An 18,655-nucleotide genomic window follows, 5' to 3' on the forward strand; every position below is an offset into this window, starting at 1 on the left:
AACCTAACCCCAACCTAACCCCAACCTAACCCCAACCTAACCCCAACCTAACCCCAACCTAACCCCAACCTAACCCCAACCTAACCCCAACCTAACCCCAACCTAACCCCAACCTAACCCCAACCTAACCCCAACCTAACCCCAACCTAACCCCAACCTAACCCCAACCTAACCCCAACCTAACCCCAACCTAACCCCAACCTAACCCCAACCTAACCCCAACCTAACCCCAACCTAACCCCAACCTAACCCCAACCTAACCCCAACCTAACCCCAACCTAACCCCAACCTAACCCCAACCTAACCCCAACCTAACCCCAACCTAACCCCAACCTAACCCCAACCTAACCCCAACCTAACCCCAACCTAACCCCAACCTAACCCCAACCTAACCCCAACCTAACCCCAACCTAACCCCAACCTAACCCCAACCTAACCCCAACCTAACCCCAACCTAACCCCAACCTAACCCCAACCTAACCCCAACCTAACCCCAACCTAACCCCAACCTAACCCCAACCTAACCCCAACCTAACCCCAACCTAACCCCAACCTAACCCCAACCTAACCCCAACCTAACCCCAACCTAACCCCAACCTAACCCCAACCTAACCCCAACCTAACCCCAACCTAACCCCAACCTAACCCCAACCTAACCCCAACCTAACCCCAACCTAACCCCAACCTAACCCCAACCTAACCCCAACCTAACCCCAACCTAACCCCAACCTAACCCCAACCTAACCCCAACCTAACCCCAACCTAACCCCAACCTAACCCCAACCTAACCCCAACCTAACCCCAACCTAACCCCAACCTAACCCCAACCTAACCCCAACCTAACCCCAACCTAACCCCAACCTAACCCCAACCTAACCCCAACCTAACCCCAACCTAACCCCAACCTAACCCCAACCTAACCCCAACCTAACCCCAACCTAACCCCAACCTAACCCCAACCTAACCCCAACCTAACCCCAACCTAACCCCAACCTAACCCCAACCTAACCCCAACCTAACCCCAACCTAACCCCAACCTAACCCCAACCTAACCCCAACCTAACCCCAACCTAACCCCAACCTAACCCCAACCTAACCCCAACCTAACCCCAACCTTTTTTTTTTTTTTTTTTTTTTTTTCGTGGAGAAATCCTCATGGACTCCCAGCTGCGAGCAGCATGGGAAGTGTCGGACTCTTACCGACTAAAACTCCACGGTGGTCTTCCAGACGGCTGTTCGAGGAGGGCTCAGGGTCTCTTGCGAATACTACCAAGCGCTCCTCGCCGTCTATCTCCCTGCTGGGCGGGAGACTTCCTTGTTAGACAGAAGATCGGGGCCGCCAGGGGGGACCACGCCCCCTAGCGCCCCTTTCCTTGGGTCTTGTTACTTCCTCGATGACTCCCTGGGCGCGTTCACGGCGGCGGTACCGCCAGTCCGTGACGCGCGGAGACTCCTTGTTGCCGCGCCCTGCTGGTATGCTGGGCTTTCTCTCTTTCTCTCTCCGCCCGCTCCTTCACGAGCATAACTTGCTCGCAGAAGGTGCGGACGGCTCTGTACTCCTGGGGCCCCCTGAGCATAGCTTCGATGAGCGTCTCGGGGGCCAATCTCTCGCCGATCTCGAGTCGTAAGACACGTCGCGGTACCTCCCACGCCGGGCAAGCCTCCAGCGTGTGCCGCGCCGTGTCCTCCTCCTCCCCACAGTGGTGACAGATGGTCGCCACCTCTCGCCGGATCTTGAGCAGGTAATCGCCGAACACCCCGTGGCCGGTGAGCACCTGAGTCGTCCTGAATGTGAGCGGGACCCCGCCTTTGTCTCTCCACTTGTCCCAGTTGGGCAGGACGGCGCGGACGGCCCGATGAGGGCGCATCGCATCCTCTTCCAACAGCTGCGAGTGCCACCGCTCCCATGCTTCTAGTCTTGTTTCCTCCCGAACGTCCACGGTTGGTGCCGTCGGCGTGGCACGTCGGTCCAAGGTCGCGGCCCTCCGGTGTTCGTACACCCGGCGAAGGGCAAGGGCCTGTAGCTCGAACGGGGGGGACGCGGCCAGCACGGTCGCTGTCGCGTAGGACACCGTCCTGTATCCCCTCGCTGCCCGGATGGCGATCGTCCTGTGGAGCCTTCTCACCAGAGTCCGGTTACGCCGGCTCACCGCCAGATCATCGGCCCATACGGGCGCTCCGTAAAGGACTCGTGACCTGATCACTCCTTCGTAGAGCCTGCGGACTCCCAATCCTGCCCCGCCGATGTTAGGTAAAAGGCCGCACAGCGCGTTGGCTGCGGCCGTTACTTTCGGGGCTAAGTACTCAAAGTGTGGCTCGAACGTCCACTTACTGTCGACGATCAAGCCCAAGTACTTCATCCGGTGTCCCACAGGGACCTCTTCTCCGTCGATGACTATAGTCGACAGCTCCGCAGGCGGCGTTCCTCTGCGTCGTTGGTCGTAGAACCACAGGGCTTCCGATTTCGCCGGCGACACGCTCAAGCCGAGTCTTCGAATGGCGTGCACCGCGCATGCCACGGCGGTCTCAGTCAGGCATGCGGCGTCGTTCCACCATCGTCCGCTGGCCAGCACCAGCGTGTCATCCGCGTAGCATATCATGCCAGCCCCCGGCGGCATGGGACTTCGGAGGACCGAGTCATAGGCAGTGATCCACAGAATCGGTCCGAGTACCGAGCCCTGCGGCACGCCGCGCTCCACCGGTCTTCGCTCCTTCACGCCGTTTCTGCCTGTGTAGGTGATCCACCTATCGTTCAGATAGGCCTGAATCACCCTGACGAGGTATGGCGGGGACTCGAAGTGTCGCAGCGCCTCCACGATCCTGCTCCAAGGAATGCTATTGAAAGCGTTGGAGATGTCCAAGGAGACGGCTACCGCCACCCCTTCTCGCGCGACCATGTCCTCCGCCATGGATCTCAGCCTCTTTACCGCGTCCACGGTCGAGCGGCCCCGGCGAAATCCAAATTGGCTATCGTGCCATCCGGGAATCCGTCTCTCCATGTGTGCCTCCAGGCGGGCGACTATGATCCTCTCGAAGAGTTTACCCACCTCGTCGAGAAGACACACCGGCCTGTATGCCGATGGCGCGTCCGGCGGTCGACCCTCCTTCCGTAGCAACACGAGTTTCGCCGTGCGCCACGCCCGAGGATAGGCGCCCTCCCTCAGGCACCTGGAGAACAGGTGCCGCAAACGGGGAGCCAAGGTGTCGATCGACTCCGTCCAGACTCGGCCCGGGATCCCGTCCGGACCCGGCGCCACGTCGCGGGATGCCATCTTCTTCGCGGCTTCGAGCAACTCTTCCTCAGTCACTCGAAGTTCCTCGTTCCAATCCGTCGGCGCCGTCCCGTCGATGGTGGTAGGGGCTGGCGCGGACGTCTCGTTGTTGTCCCGCCGTGGGAACAACGTCCCGATGACGTTGTCCAGTAACGCCGGATCCATGTTTTCGGTCAGCGGGGGGGCCGAAGGTCGCAGTTTCTTCGTAACGATGCGATAGGGCCTCCCCCACGGATCTGAATCGACCAATTCGATCAATCGATCCCAACACCGGGCCTTGGCTAGTTTGATCTCCCGTTGGAGAGCGCGTCTCGTCTCTCTGTATTCTTCATAGCGGCGAGAGATCTCCTCCTCGTCGTGTGTCCGTTTGCGGCGACGCGCCCTTACGAATCTTCTCCGGGCCCGCATGCAACCCGCCCGCATATCGGCTATTTCCGGTGTCCACCAATACACGGAACGGTCGCCTCTGTTTCCCGGGGCGGAGCGCGGCATAGAGGCGTCGCATGCCGCGATCATGTATCCGTGGAGTTCGTCAGCCTCCTCGTCGACGCTACCCAATGTGGAGGTGGTGGTGGGGGGGGTTGTGGTGTTGTCCCCCCGTGCGTCCCAGCTCCAGGCGGAGACAGTGACCGCCGCCCGCAGCATGTCCTTGTCCCTCTCCTTCAAGCGCCACCTAGGTGTGGATGGTGGTGGTCGACGAGACCGGTTCTCCTCTCGTTGTCGTCGGGCACCGCTGTCGCAGGCGGCGGCCTCCCCCTCCCTTTCCATCATTATATAGAGGTGGTCCGATAAGGTCTCCATTCTGTCGGCCACTCTCCATCCGTGGATCTTTCGGTAGAGCCCGGCGGTAGCCCAGGTAACGTCGACGATGGACGATCCCCTCCACGCCACGCAGGTGCTAGTTGTGCCCCTGTTCACCAGAATCAGCCCGAGCGTCGCGGCCCAGTCTGTCAGCATCCTGCCGCGGGAGTCCGTCCTGGTGTCCCCCCATTGCGACGAGCGCGCGTTGAAGTCCCCAAGGACGAGTACCTGACGAGGCAGGCATCTACGAACGCAGTCACCGACCTCGTCCAGGAAGTCCCCGAACGAGGCCACTCCGCTGTTGGGCGAGACGTAAATGCCCACTATCGCGATCCCGTTCCACTCGACGGCGACGAAGCCGTTACCGCGATCCAGCAGGGCGCCGGGCGAACACAACGCCGGCGTCCATGTTATGGCTGTTGATCCGTTCAGGTCCCCGATCCAGTTGGGGGCGTCGGGGACGCGGTATGGTTCAGCCACCACAGCGAGTGCGACCCGATTCTCCCGTATAGCCTGGAGAAGCAGGTCCTGCGCCCGTCTGGCTCTTCCTATGTTACATTGGAGCAGGCGGTTGAAGTTACTCCGCCAGCTCCATGGCCTCCTCCCGGCCACTCGTCACTGCTGATGGTGACTCCGCCCCGGTAGCGTTTCCGCCGTAGTTCTCGTTGCCGCCGGCGATGGTAGTGATAACGGTGTCGGCGGCGGCGGCAGACCGACGGGTAAGCTGCTCCTTACTTCTCTTGATTTTCGGGGGGGCACATGCCACTCCGCCCATCCTGTGTCCGGATGGAGCTCCCAGCCGCTCGCATAAGGGACATTTCGGCGCCAAAGCGGGACATCCCCTGGCGCGGTGCCCGCTTTCACCGCACCTGTAGCAAAGACGGCTTCTATCCTCGGCGGACGTGCAAGTTGCCCGTACGTGCCCCAACTCCAGGCACTTGAAGCACTGTAAGGGTCTCTTCGGTATGGCAGAGACCCTCGCGATGGACCACCCCAAGACCACCCTGCCCGCCTGAGCTAGCTTGCGGGCACCGGCCGCCGGACACCTGACCCATGCCGATCCGAGTCCGCCCCTGGAGACGCCGATCTCGCCGATCCGAACATCCTCGCTGCTGCATCCCGCGGCCAAGGCCAGAGCCTGACGCAGCTCCTCCTTGCCCATTGAGATGTCCACATTGGTGACTCTCAGCTCGGCTTTGATCGTGGGAGTTCCGACCCTTACCTTGGTCGGGTCCAGAACGTCTGCCAGGCGCGTCGCAAGGATCGACGCCTTTTCTCTGTCCTTGTCCCTCGGGACTCTGATGACGATGGCGCCCGTCACCGCCTTCTTCATCGTGACGGCCTGCACGCCTATCTCGCCGAGGGGGATAGCTCTTCTGGCCGTCGTTACGACGTCGGCATACGACATGTTGGCTCCCTCGCTTAGCGTCAGTGTTACCGCGGATGTACTCGGTGCGCGAGGGAGCTTGACTGTTGGCGACGTCTTTTCCTTCCTGAATGGCTTTTTAACGGTGCCACCGCTGCCCGATTTCTGCGCGCCTCCCATCCTATCTGCCCACGGTGTTTGGACAGTCGCTGGTGGCCGGGACTTCTCCTCTCCTCCAGCGGCGTCCAGCTTCCTTTCGGCGATGTTCCTCTGCCCCATCTTACTTTTTCTCCCTACCACCACGCTCCACCCGCCGTCCTCCCGAGTCCTTGGGGGCGGCGGGGGATCTGCGCGGGCGGGGGGGCGAGTAGCGGAGTATTCCGCGCTCCGTCGGGTTTCGGGAGTGCTTTGTTGCTGCTGCCGCTGTTGTTGCAGCTGTTGTTGTTGTTGCTGCTGCGGCTTCAATAGACTCCCGAGTTGTCTCTCCACCATCTTCGTTATGGAGGGACCCAACTCTTCTAGCTTTCTCTCGAGGGCGTCGAGTCGCGCTTCTTGGGTTGCAGCCTCGACCCGTGGGCGGTCCGTGTCGGCACCGCCGCCCCGCAGGCCTTCGATCGCGGGCATAGACCTCCTTGCCAGCTCTCTCCTAAGGGCGGCGTTCTCCTCCTCCAACGCGGACAGTCTCGCCTCCACCAGCCTCATCGCCGCGTTGTTGCCGCTGCTGCCCGCTTGTTCTCTCCTTCGCGGGGCCTCGCTCTTCCATGCGGCCGAGATATAGCTTGCCGCTTCCTTCAGCGCTTTGACGTACGTGCCCTTGAGGTTGGACGATGTGGTCGCCACCTTCATGATCTCGGACACGTGTCTCGTTAATTCCGCGCTGACGTCCGCGGCCGAACTCGTCCTCACTTGTATCTCCAGATCTTCGGAGACTTCCAAGGTGGCTGTTGTCGCCAGTCTCCTCTTCTTCCCCCTGGATGCGATTGATGCCAGTGATGAGCGAGACGCGAACGAGGCTACCGATTCTTCGTCGTCCGACCTCGCTCGCTCCCGCGATCCTCCCGCAGCAGATGTTGTTATTGTTGTTGCTCCGTCTGACGGGGCCGGCGCAAGGAAAACGCTGCCCGCCCGGCACCCGCTTCTCGTCCTCGGAGTTCTCGATGTCTCCATGTATTCTTCCGAGAATAGACTTCTCGCTTCGCCAGGCGTGGTAACACGTTCGGGGGCCTGGCGGCCCACCCCCGAGCGGCCGTGGTCGTATGTTGACGACGTAGTGGGGCCCACTTGACTACCCCCGACTACGCCGGTACTGGGGTCTCCCTCCCCTGTACTGTACGTGTTTCTCCTATCTGTTGTGCCTTCCATGGTGAATGAAGTTGTTTCTCGCCGGGTCGTCATCGGGAATCTGTCCTGGTGCCACTCACTCTTTCGCACCCTGTCCCGGAGAGTCCGGAGCAGGGTGACAGGGAGCCCCACGAGAAGGTGAGGTGAGTGGTCTTGACAGGCATGGGCCCACCAACTTCTCCGAAGTTCCTCGCACCGGATCAGCGACCTGACGGGTACCAGAGGCACCGACCGGCCGCCACCCGACTATAGCGGAACATCAGATCCATCGGGGTTTCCCGGGGGGTGGTCCTACGCCCCGAGAACCCATGCCCGCCTCATGCTCCCCAACCTAACCCCAACCTAACCCCAACCTAACCCCAACCTAACCCCAACCTAACCCCAACCTAACCCCAACCTAACCCCAACCTAACCCCAACCTAACCCCAACCTAACCCCAACCTAACCCCAACCTAACCCCAACCTAACCCCAACCTAACCCCAACCTAACCCCAACCTAACCCCAACCTAACCCCAACCTAACCCCAACCTAACCCCAACCTAACCCCAACCTAACCCCAACCTAACCCCAACCTAACCCCAACCTAACCCCAACCTAACCCCAACCTAACCCCAACCTAACCCCAACCTAACCCCAACCTAACCCCAACCTAACCCCAACCTAACCCCAACCTAACCCCAACCTAACCCCAACCTAACCCCAACCTAACCCCAACCTAACCCCAACCTAACCCCAACCTAACCCCAACCTAACCCCAACCTAACCCCAACCTAACCCCAACCTAACCCCAACCTAACCCCAACCTAACCCCAACCTAACCCCAACCTAACCCCAACCTAACCCCAACCTAACCCCAACCTAACCCCAACCTAACCCCAACCTAACCCCAACCTAACCCCAACCTAACCCCAACCTAACCCCAACCTAACCCCAACCTAACCCCAACCTAACCCCAACCTAACCCCAACCTAACCCCAACCTAACCCCAACCTAACCCCAACCTAACCCCAACCTAACCCCAACCTAACCCCAACCTAACCCCAACCTAACCCCAACCTAACCCCAACCTAACCCCAACCTAACCCCAACCTAACCCCAACCTAACCCCAACCTAACCCCAACCTAACCCCAACCTAACCCCAACCTAACCCCAACCTAACCCCAACCTAACCCCAACCTAACCCCAACCTAACCCCAACCTAACCCCAACCTAACCCCAACCTAACCCCAACCTAACCCCAACCTAACCCCAACCTAACCCCAACCTAACCCCAACCTAACCCCAACCTAACCCCAACCTAACCCCAACCTAACCCCAACCTAACCCCAACCTAACCCCAACCTAACCCCAACCTAACCCCAACCTAACCCCAACCTAACCCCAACCTAACCCCAACCTAACCCCAACCTAACCCCAACCTAACCCCAACCTAACCCCAACCTAACCCCAACCTAACCCCAACCTAACCCCAACCTAACCCCAACCTAACCCCAACCTAACCCCAACCTAACCCCAACCTAACCCCAACCTAACCCCAACCTAACCCCAACCTAACCCCAACCTAACCCCAACCTAACCCCAACCTAACCCCAACCTAACCCCAACCTAACCCCAACCTAACCCCAACCTAACCCCAACCTAACCCCAACCTAACCCCAACCTAACCTAACCCCAACCTAACCCCAACCTAACCCCAACCTAACCCCAACCTAACCCCAACCTAACCCCAACCTAACCCCAACCTAACCCCAACCTAACCCCAACCTAACCCCAACCTAACCCCAACCTAACCCCAACCTAACCCCAACCTAACCCCAACCTAACCCCAACCTAACCCCAACCTAACCCCAACCTAACCCCAACCTAACCCCAACCTAACCCCAACCTAACCCCAACCTAACCCCAACCTAACCCCAACCTAACCCCAACCTAACCCCAACCTAACCCCAACCTAACCCCAACCTAACCCCAACCTAACCCCAACCTAACCCCAACCTAACCCCAACCTAACCCCAACCTAACCCCAACCTAACCCCAACCTAACCCCAACCTAACCCCAACCTAACCCCAACCTAACCCCAACCTAACCCCAACCTAACCCCAACCTAACCCCAACCTAACCCCAACCTAACCCCAACCTAACCCCAACCTAACCCCAACCTAACCCCAACCTAACCCCAACCTAACCCCAACCTAACCCCAACCTAACCCCAACCTAACCCCAACCTAACCCCAACCTAACCCCAACCTAACCCCAACCTAACCCCAACCTAACCCCAACCTAACCCCAACCTAACCCCAACCTAACCCCAACCTAACCCCAACCTAACCCCAACCTAACCCCAACCTAACCCCAACCTAACCCCAACCTAACCCCAACCTAACCCCAACCTAACCCCAACCTAACCCCAACCTAACCCCAACCTAACCCCAACCTAACCCCAACCTAACCCCAACCTAACCCCAACCTAACCCCAACCTAACCCCAACCTAACCCCAACCTAACCCCAACCTAACCCCAACCTAACCCCAACCTAACCCCAACCTAACCCCAACCTAACCCCAACCAACCTAACCCCAACCTAACCCCAACCTAACCCCAACCTAACCCCAACCTAACCCCAACCTAACCCCAACCTAACCCCAACCTAACCCCAACCTAACCCCAACCTAACCCCAACCTAACCCCAACCTAACCCCAACCTAACCCCAACCTAACCCCAACCTAACCCCAACCTAACCCCAACCTAACCCCAACCTAACCCCAACCTAACCCCAACCTAACCCCAACCTAACCCCAACCTAACCCCAACCTAACCCCAACCTAACCCCAACCTAACCCCAACCTAACCCCAACCTAACCCCAACCTAACCCCAACCTAACCCCAACCTAACCCCAACCTAACCCCAACCTAACCCCAACCTAACCCCAACCTAACCCCAACCTAACCCCAACCTAACCCCAACCTAACCCCAACCTAACCCCAACCTAACCCCAACCTAACCCCAACCTAACCCCAACCTAACCCCAACCTAACCCCAACCTAACCCCAACCTAACCCCAACCTAACCCCAACCTAACCCCAACCTAACCCCAACCTAACCCCAACCTAACCCCAACCTAACCCCAACCTAACCCCAACCTAACCCCAACCTAACCCCAACCTAACCCCAACCTAACCCCAACCTAACCCCAACCTAACCCCAACCTAACCCCAACCTAACCCCAACCTAACCCCAACCTAACCCCAACCTAACCCCAACCTAACCCCAACCTAACCCCAACCTAACCCCAACCTAACCCCAACCTAACCCCAACCTAACCCCAACCTAACCCCAACCTAACCCCAACCTAACCCCAACCTAACCCCAACCTAACCCCAACCTAACCCCAACCTAACCCCAACCTAACCCCAACCTAACCCCAACCTAACCCCAACCTAACCCCAACCTAACCCCAACCTAACCCCAACCTAACCCCAACCTAACCCCAACCTAACCCCAACCTAACCCCAACCTAACCCCAACCTAACCCCAACCTAACCCCAACCTAACCCCAACCTAACCCCAACCTAACCCCAACCTAACCCCAACCTAACCCCAACCTAACCCCAACCTAACCCCAACCTAACCCCAACCTAACCCCAACCTAACCCCAACCTAACCCCAACCTAACCCCAACCTAACCCCAACCTAACCCCAACCTAACCCCAACCTAACCCCAACCTAACCCCAACCTAACCCCAACCTAACCCCAACCTAACCCCAACCTAACCCCAACCTAACCCCAACCTAACCCCAACCTAACCCCAACCTAACCCCAACCTAACCCCAACCTAACCCCAACCTAACCCCAACCTAACCCCAACCTAACCCCAACCTAACCCCAACCTAACCCCAACCTTTTTTTTTTTTTTTTTTTTTTTTTCGTGGAGAAATCCTCATGGACTCCCAGCTGCGAGCAGCATGGGAAGTGTCGGACTCTTACCGACTAAAACTCCACGGTGGTCTTCCAGACGGCTGTTCGAGGAGGGCTCAGGGTCTCTTGCGAATACTACCAAGCGCTCCTCGCCGTCTATCTCCCTGCTGGGCGGGAGACTTCCTTGTTAGACAGAAGATCGGGGCCGCCAGGGGGGACCACGCCCCCTAGCGCCCCTTTCCTTGGGTCTTGTTACTTCCTTGGTGACTCCTTGGGCGCGTTCACGGCGGCGGTACCGCCGGTCCGTGACGCGCGGAGACTCCTTGTTGCCGCGCCCTGCTGGTATGCTGGGCTTTCTCTCTTTCTCTCTCCGCCCGCTCCTTCACGAGCATAACTTGCTCGCAGAAGGTGCGGACGGCTCTGTACTCCTGGGGCCCCCTGAGCATAGCTTCGATGAGCGTCTCGGGGGCCAATCTCTCGCCGATCTCGAGTCGTAAGACACGTCGCGGTACCTCCCACGCCGGGCAAGCCTCCAGCGTGTGCCGCGCCGTGTCCTCCTCCTCCCCACAGTGGTGACAGATGGTCGTCACCTCTCGCCGGATCTTGAGCAGGTAATCGCCGAACACCCCGTGGCCGGTGAGCACCTGAGTCGTCCTGAATGTGAGCGGGACCCCGCCTTTGTCTCTCCACTTGTCCCAGTTGGGCAGGACGGCGCGGACGGCCCGATGGGGGCGCATCGCATCCTCTTCCAACAGCTGCGAGTGCCACCGCTCCCATGCTTCTAGTCTTGTTTCCTCCCGAACGTCCACGGTTGGTGCCGTCGGCGTGGCACGTCGGTCCAAGGTCGCGGCCCTCCGGTGTTCGTACACCCGGCGAAGGGCAAGGGCCTGTAGCTCGAACGGGGGGGACGCGGCCAGCACGGTCGCTGTCGCGTAGGACACCGTCCTGTATCCCCTCGCTGCCCGGATGGCGATCGTCCTGTGGAGCCTTCTCACCAGAGTCCGGTTACGCCGGCTCACCGCCAGATCATCGGCCCATACGGGCGCTCCGTAAAGGACTCGTGACCTGATCACTCCTTCGTAGAGCCTGCGGACTCCCAATCCTGCCCCGCCGATGTTAGGTAAAAGGCCGCACAGCGCGTTGGCTGCGGCCGTTACTTTCGGGGCTAAGTACTCAAAGTGTGGCTCGAACGTCCACTTACTGTCGACGATCAAGCCCAAGTACTTCATCCGGTGTCCCACAGGGACCTCTTCTCCGTCGATGACTATAGTCGACAGATCCGCAGGCGGCGTTCCTCTGCGTCGTTGGTCGTAGAACCACAGGGCTTCCGATTTCGCCGGCGACACGCTCAAGCCGAGTCTTCGAATGGCGTGCACCGCGCATGCCACGGCGGTCTCAGTCAGGCATGCGGCGTCGTTCCACCATCGTCCGCTGGCCAGCACCAGCGTGTCATCCGCGTAGCATATCATGCCAGCCCCCGGCGGCATGGGACTTCGGAGGACCGAGTCATAGGCAGTGATCCACAGAATCGGTCCGAGTACCGAGCCCTGCGGCACGCCGCGCTCCACCGGTCTTCGCTCCTTCACGCCGTTTCTGCCTGTGTAGGTGATCCACCTATCGTTCAGATAGGCCTGAATCACCCTGACGAGGTATGGCGGGGACTCGAAGTGTCGCAGCGCCTCCACGATCCTGCTCCAAGGAATGCTATTGAAAGCGTTGGAGATGTCCAAGGAGACGGCTACCGCCACCCCTTCTCGCGCGACCATGTCCTCCGCCATGGATCTCAGCCTCTTTACCGCGTCCACGGTCGAGCGGCCCCGGCGAAATCCAAATTGGCTATCGTGCCATCCGGGAATCCGTCTCTCCATGTGTGCCTCCAGGCGGGCGACTATGATCCTCTCGAAGAGTTTACCCACCTCGTCGAGAAGACACACCGGCCTGTATGCCGATGGCGCGTCCGGCGGTCGACCCTCCTTCCGTAGCAACACGAGTTTCGCCGTGCGCCACGCCCGAGGATAGGCGCCCTCCCTCAGGCACCTGGAGAACAGGTGCCGCAAACGGGGAGCCAAGGTGTCGATCGACTCCGTCCAGACCCGGCCCGGGATCCCGTCCGGACCCGGCGCCACGTCGCGGGATGCCATCTTCTTCGCGGCTTCGAGCAACTCTTCCTCAGTCACTCGAAGTTCCTCGTTCCAATCCGTCGGCGCCGTCCCGTCGATGGTGGTAGGGGCTGGCGTGGACGTCTCGTTGTTGTCCCGCCGTGGGAACAAAGTCCCGATGACGTTGTCCAGTAACGCCGGATCCATGTTTTCGGTCAGCGGGGGGGCCGAAGGTCGCAGTTTCTTCGTAACGATGCGATAGGGCCTCCCCCACGGATCTGAATCGACCAATTCGATCAATCGATCCCAACACCGGGCCTTGGCTAGTTTGATCTCCCGTTGGAGAGCGCGTCTCGTCTCTCTGTATTCTTCATAGCGGCGAGAGATCTCCTCCTCGTCGTGTGTCCGTCTGCGGCGACGCGCCCTTACGAATCCTCTCCGGGCCCGCATGCAACCCGCCCGCATATCGGCTATTTCCGGTGTCCACCAATACACGGAACGGTCGCCTCTGTTTCCCGGGGCGGAGCGCGGCATAGAGGCGTCGCATGCCGCGATCATGTATCCGTGGAGTTCGTCAGCCTCCTCGTCGACGCTACCCAATGTGGAGGTGGTGGTGGGGGGGGTTGTGGTGTTGTCCCCCCGTGCGTCCCAGCTCCAGGCGGAGACAGTGACCGCCGCCCGCAGCATGTCCTTGTCCCTCTCCTTCAAGCGCCACCTAGGTGTGGGTGGTGGTGGTCGACGGGACCGGTTCTCCTCTCGTTGTCGTCGGGCACCGCTGTCGCGCGCGGCGGCCTCCCCCTCCATTTCCATCATTATATAGAGGTGGTCCGATAAGGTCTCCATTCTGTCGGCCACTCTCCATCCGTGGATCTTTCGGTAGAGCCCGGCGGTAGCCCAGGTAACGTCGACGATGGACGATCCCCTCCACGCCACGCAGGTGCTAGTTGTGCCCCTGTTCACCAGGACCAGTCCGAGCGTCGCGGCCCAGTCTGTCAGCATCCTTCCGCGGGAGTCCGTCCTGGTGTCCCCCCATTGCGACGAGCGCGCGTTGAAGTCCCCAAGGACGAGTACCTGACGAGGCATGCATCTACGAACGCAGTCACCGACCTCGTCCAGGAAGTCCCCGAACGAGGCCACTCCGCTGTTGGGCGAGACGTAAATGCCCACTATCGCGATCCCGTTCCACTCGACGGCGACGAAGCCGTTACCGCGATCCAGCAGGGCGCCGGGCGAACACAACGCCGGCGTCCATGTTATGGCTGTAGATCCGTTCAGATCCCCGATCCAGTTGGGGGCGTCGGGGACGCGGTATGGTTCAGCCACCACAGCGAGTGCGACCCGATTCTCCCGTATAGCCTGGAGAAGCAGGTCCTGCGCCCGTCTGGCTCTTCCTATGTTACATTGGAGCAGGCGGTTAAAGTTACTCCGCCAGCTCCATGGCCTCCTCCCGGCCACTCGTCACTGCTGATGGTGACTCCGCCCCGGTAGCGTTTCCGCCGTAGTTCTCGTTGCCGCCGGCGATGGTAGTGATAACGGTGTCGGCGGCGGCGGCAGACCGACGGGTAAGCTGCCCCTTACTTCTCTTGATTTTCGGGGGGGCACATGCCACTCCGCCCATCCTGTGTCCGGATGGAGCTCCCAGTCGCTCGCATAAGGGACATTTCGGCGCCAAGGCGGGACATCCCCTGGCGCGGTGCCCGCTTTCACCGCACCTGTAGCAAAGACGGCTTCTATCCTCGGCGGACGTGCAAGTTGCCCGTACGTGCCCCAACTCCAGGCACTTGAAGCACTGTAAGGGTCTCTTCGGTATGGCAGAGACCCTCGCGATGGACCACCCCAAGGCCACCCTGCCCGCCTGAGCTAGCTTGCGGGCACCGGCCGCCGGACACCTGACCCATGCCGATCCGAGTCCGCCCCTGGAGACGCCGATCTCGCCGATCCGAACATCCTCGCTGTTGCATCCCGCGGCCAAGGCCAGAGCTTGACGCAGCTCCTCCTTGCCCATTGAGATGTCCACATTGGTGACCCTCAGCTCGGCTTTGATCGTGGGAGTTCCGACCCTTACCTTGGTCGGGTCCAGAACGTCTGCCAGGCGCGTCGCAAGGATCGACGCCTTTTCTCTGTCCTTGTCCCTCGGGACTCTGATGACGATGGCGCCCGTCACCGCCTTCTTCATCGTGACGGCCTCCACGCCTATCTCGCCGAGGGGGATAGCTCTTCTGGCCATCGTTACGACGTCGGCATACGACATGTTGGCTCCCTCGCTTAACGTCAGTGTTACCGCGGATGTACTCGGTGCGCGAGGGAGCTTGACTGTTGGCGACGTCTTTTCCTCCCTGAATGGCTTTTTAACGGTGCCACCGCTGCCCGATTTCGGCGCGCCTCCCATCCTATCTGCCCACGGTTTTTGGACAGTCGCTGGTGGCCGGGACTTCTCCTCTCCTCCAGCGGCGTCCAGCTTCCTTTCGGCGATGTTCTTCTGCCCCATCTTACTTTTTCTCCCTACCACCACGCTCCACCCGCCGTCCTCCCGAGTCCTTGGGGGCGGCGGGGGATCTGTGCGGGCGGGGGGGCGAGTAGCGGAGTATTCCGCGCTCCGTCGGGTTTCGGGAGTGCTTTGTTGCTGCTGCCGCTGTTGTTGCAGCTGTTGTTGTTGTTGCTGCTGCGGCCTCAATAGACTCCCGAGTTGTCTCTCCACCATCTTCGTTATGGAGGGACCCAACTCTTCTAGCTTTCTCTCGAGGGCGTCGAGTCGCGCTTCTTGGGTTGCAGCCTCGACCCGTGGGCGGTCCGCGTCGGCACCGCCGCCCCGCAGGCCTTCGATCGCGGGCATAGACCTCCTTGCCAGCTCTCTCCTAAGGGCGGCGTTCTCCTCCTCCAACGCGGACAGTCTCGCCTCCACCAGCCTCATTGCCGCGTTGTTGCCGCTGCTGCCCGCTTGTTCTCTCCTTCGCGGGGCCTCGCTCTTCCATGCGGCCGAGATATAGCTTGCCGCTTCCTTCAGCGCTTTGACGTACGTGCCCTTGAGGTTGGACGATGTGGTCGCCACCTTCATGATCTCGGACACGTGTCTCGTTAATTCCGCGCTGACGTCCGCGGCCGAACTCGTCCTCACTTGTATCTCCAGATCTTCGGAGACTTCCAAGGTGGCTGTTGTCGCCAGTCTCCTCTTCTTCCCCCTGGATGCGATTGATGCCAGTGATGAGCGAGACGCGAACGAGGCTACCGATTCTTCGTCGTCCGACCTCGCTCGCTCCCGCGATCCTCCCGCAGCAGATGTTGTTATTGTTGTTGCTCCGTCTGACGGGGCCGGCGCAAGGAAAACGCTGCCCGCCCGGCACCCGCTTCTCGTCCTCGGAGTTCTCGATGTCTCCATGTATTCTTCCGAGAATAGACTTCTCGCTTCGCCAGGCGTGGTAACACGTTCGGGGGCCTGGCGGCCCACCCCCGAGCGGCCGTGGTCGTATGTTGACGACGTAGTGGGGCCCACTTGACTACCCCCGACTACGCCGGTACTGGGGTCTCCCTCCCCTGTACTGTACGTGTTTCTCCTATCTGTTGTGCCTTCCATGGTGAATGAAGTTGTTTCTCGCCGGGTCGTCATCGGGAATCTGTCCTGGTGCCACTCACTCTTTCGCACCCTGTCCCGGAGAGTCCGGAGCAGGGTGACAGGGAGCCCCACGAGAAGGTGAGGTGAGTGGTCTTGACAGGCATGGGCCCACCAACTTCTCCGAAGTTCCTCGCACCGGATCAGCGACCTGACGGGTACCAGAGGCACCGACCGGCCGCCACCCGACTATAGGGGAACATCAGATCCATCGGGGTTTCCCGGGGGGTTGTCCTACGCCCCGAGAACCCATGCCCGCCTCATGCTCCCCAACCTAACCCCAACCTAACCCCAACCTAACCCCAACCTAACCCCAACCTAACCCCAACCTAACCCCAACCTAACCCCAACCTAACCCCAACCTAACCCCAACCTAACCCCAACCTAACCCCAACCTAACCCCAACCTAACCCCAACCTAACCCCAACCTAACCCCAACCTAACCCCAACCTAACCCCAACCTAACCCCAACCTAACCCCAACCTAACCCCAACCTAACCTAACCCCAACCTAACCCCAACCTAACCCCAACCTAACCCCAACCTAACCCCAACCTAACCCCAACCTAACCCCAACCTAACCCCAACCTAACCCCAACCTAACCCCAACCTAACCCCAACCTAACCCCAACCTAACCCCAACCTAACCCCAACCTAACCCCAACCTAACCCCAACCTAACCCCAACCTAACCCCAACCTAACCCCAACCTAACCCCAACCTAACCCCAACCTAACCCCAACCTAACCCCAACCTAACCCCAACCTAACCCCAACCTAACCCCAACCTAACCCCAACCTAACCCCAACCTAACCCCAACCTAACCCCAACCTAACCCCAACCTAACCCCAACCTAACCCCAACCTAACCCCAACCTAACCCCAACCTAACCCCAACCTAACCCCAACCTAACCCCAACCTAACCCCAACCTAACCCCAACCTAACCCCAACCTAACCCCAACCTAACCCCAACCTAACCCCAACCTAACCCCAACCTAACCCCAACCTAACCCCAACCTAACCCCAACCTAACCCCAACCTAACCCCAACCTAACCCCAACCTAACCCCAACCTAACCCCAACCTAACCCCAACCTAACCCCAACCTAACCCCAACCTAACCCCAACCTAACCCCAACCTAACCCCAACCTAACCCCAACCTAACCCCAACCTAACCCCAACCTAACCCCAACCTGTTTTTTTTTTTTTTTTTTTATACGTGGGGAAATCCTCATGGACACCCGGGCGCCACCAGACGCGTCCGGGTAGTGTCGGACTCTTACCGACTAAAACCCCACGATGACCATCCTGGCGTCTTGTGGACTTAGGGTAGGTTCTCTTGCGAATACGACCACCGCTTGTAGTCCGACGCCGCTGGTGTTGTCCTCCGAGATGTTGTTCCGGAGCCAGAGGCAGGTCATCCACCTCTGGCCACGTCGCCGTTGCCTACTTTCAGCCTCCGGGTCCCCCAGTTGGCGTCCGAGCTTCGTCCATCTGCAGGTTTCATCGGGGGGAGGGGGGAGAACTCGCCGTTCGGGGGCACCAATCCCTACTAGGCGCTCTTGCCCCCACCCAGCCGGAAACTCTCGTCGGCGTACCACGATGTCGCCCACAGGTGGAACGGTTGTCCCCCAAACCGACTTCCCCACCCGAACATCCTCCTGGTGGCCCGTACTGCTTCCTCCTGGTTTTGGGGTGCCCTCTAGTCTCTCCTGGTCCTTGGTGGAATCCGAAAAAACCGGATTTGGTCACCGCAATCCAAAGCGCCAACGTCATCACGGAGCGGTCACCCATCCCAGACCGCCCCGCAACCTGGGGTGCTTAACTTTCGTGATCTAACGGGAACGAGTGTTTCACCCCAGCCAACGGACGTTGACAACCTAACCCCAACCTAACCCCAACCTAACCCCAACCTAACCCCAACCTAACCCCAACCTAACCCCAACCTAACCCCAACCTAACCCCAACCTAACCCCAACCTAACCCCAACCTAACCCCAACCTAACCCCAACCTAACCCCAACCTAACCCCAACCTAACCCCAACCTAACCCCAACCTAACCCCAACCTAACCCCAACCTTTTTTTTTTTTTTTTTTTTTTTTCGTGGAGAAATCCTCATGGACTCCCAGCTGCGAGCAGCATGGGAAGTGTCGGACTCTTACCGACTAAAACTCCACGGTGGTCTTCCAGACGGCTGTTCGAGGAGGGCTCAGGGTCTCTTGCGAATACTACCAAGCGCTCCTCGCCG

The sequence above is a fragment of the Bombus terrestris genome, chromosome 14 (assembly GCF_910591885.1).
Source record: "Bombus terrestris chromosome 14, iyBomTerr1.2, whole genome shotgun sequence".
Classification (NCBI taxonomy): Eukaryota; Metazoa; Arthropoda; class Insecta; order Hymenoptera; family Apidae; genus Bombus; species Bombus terrestris.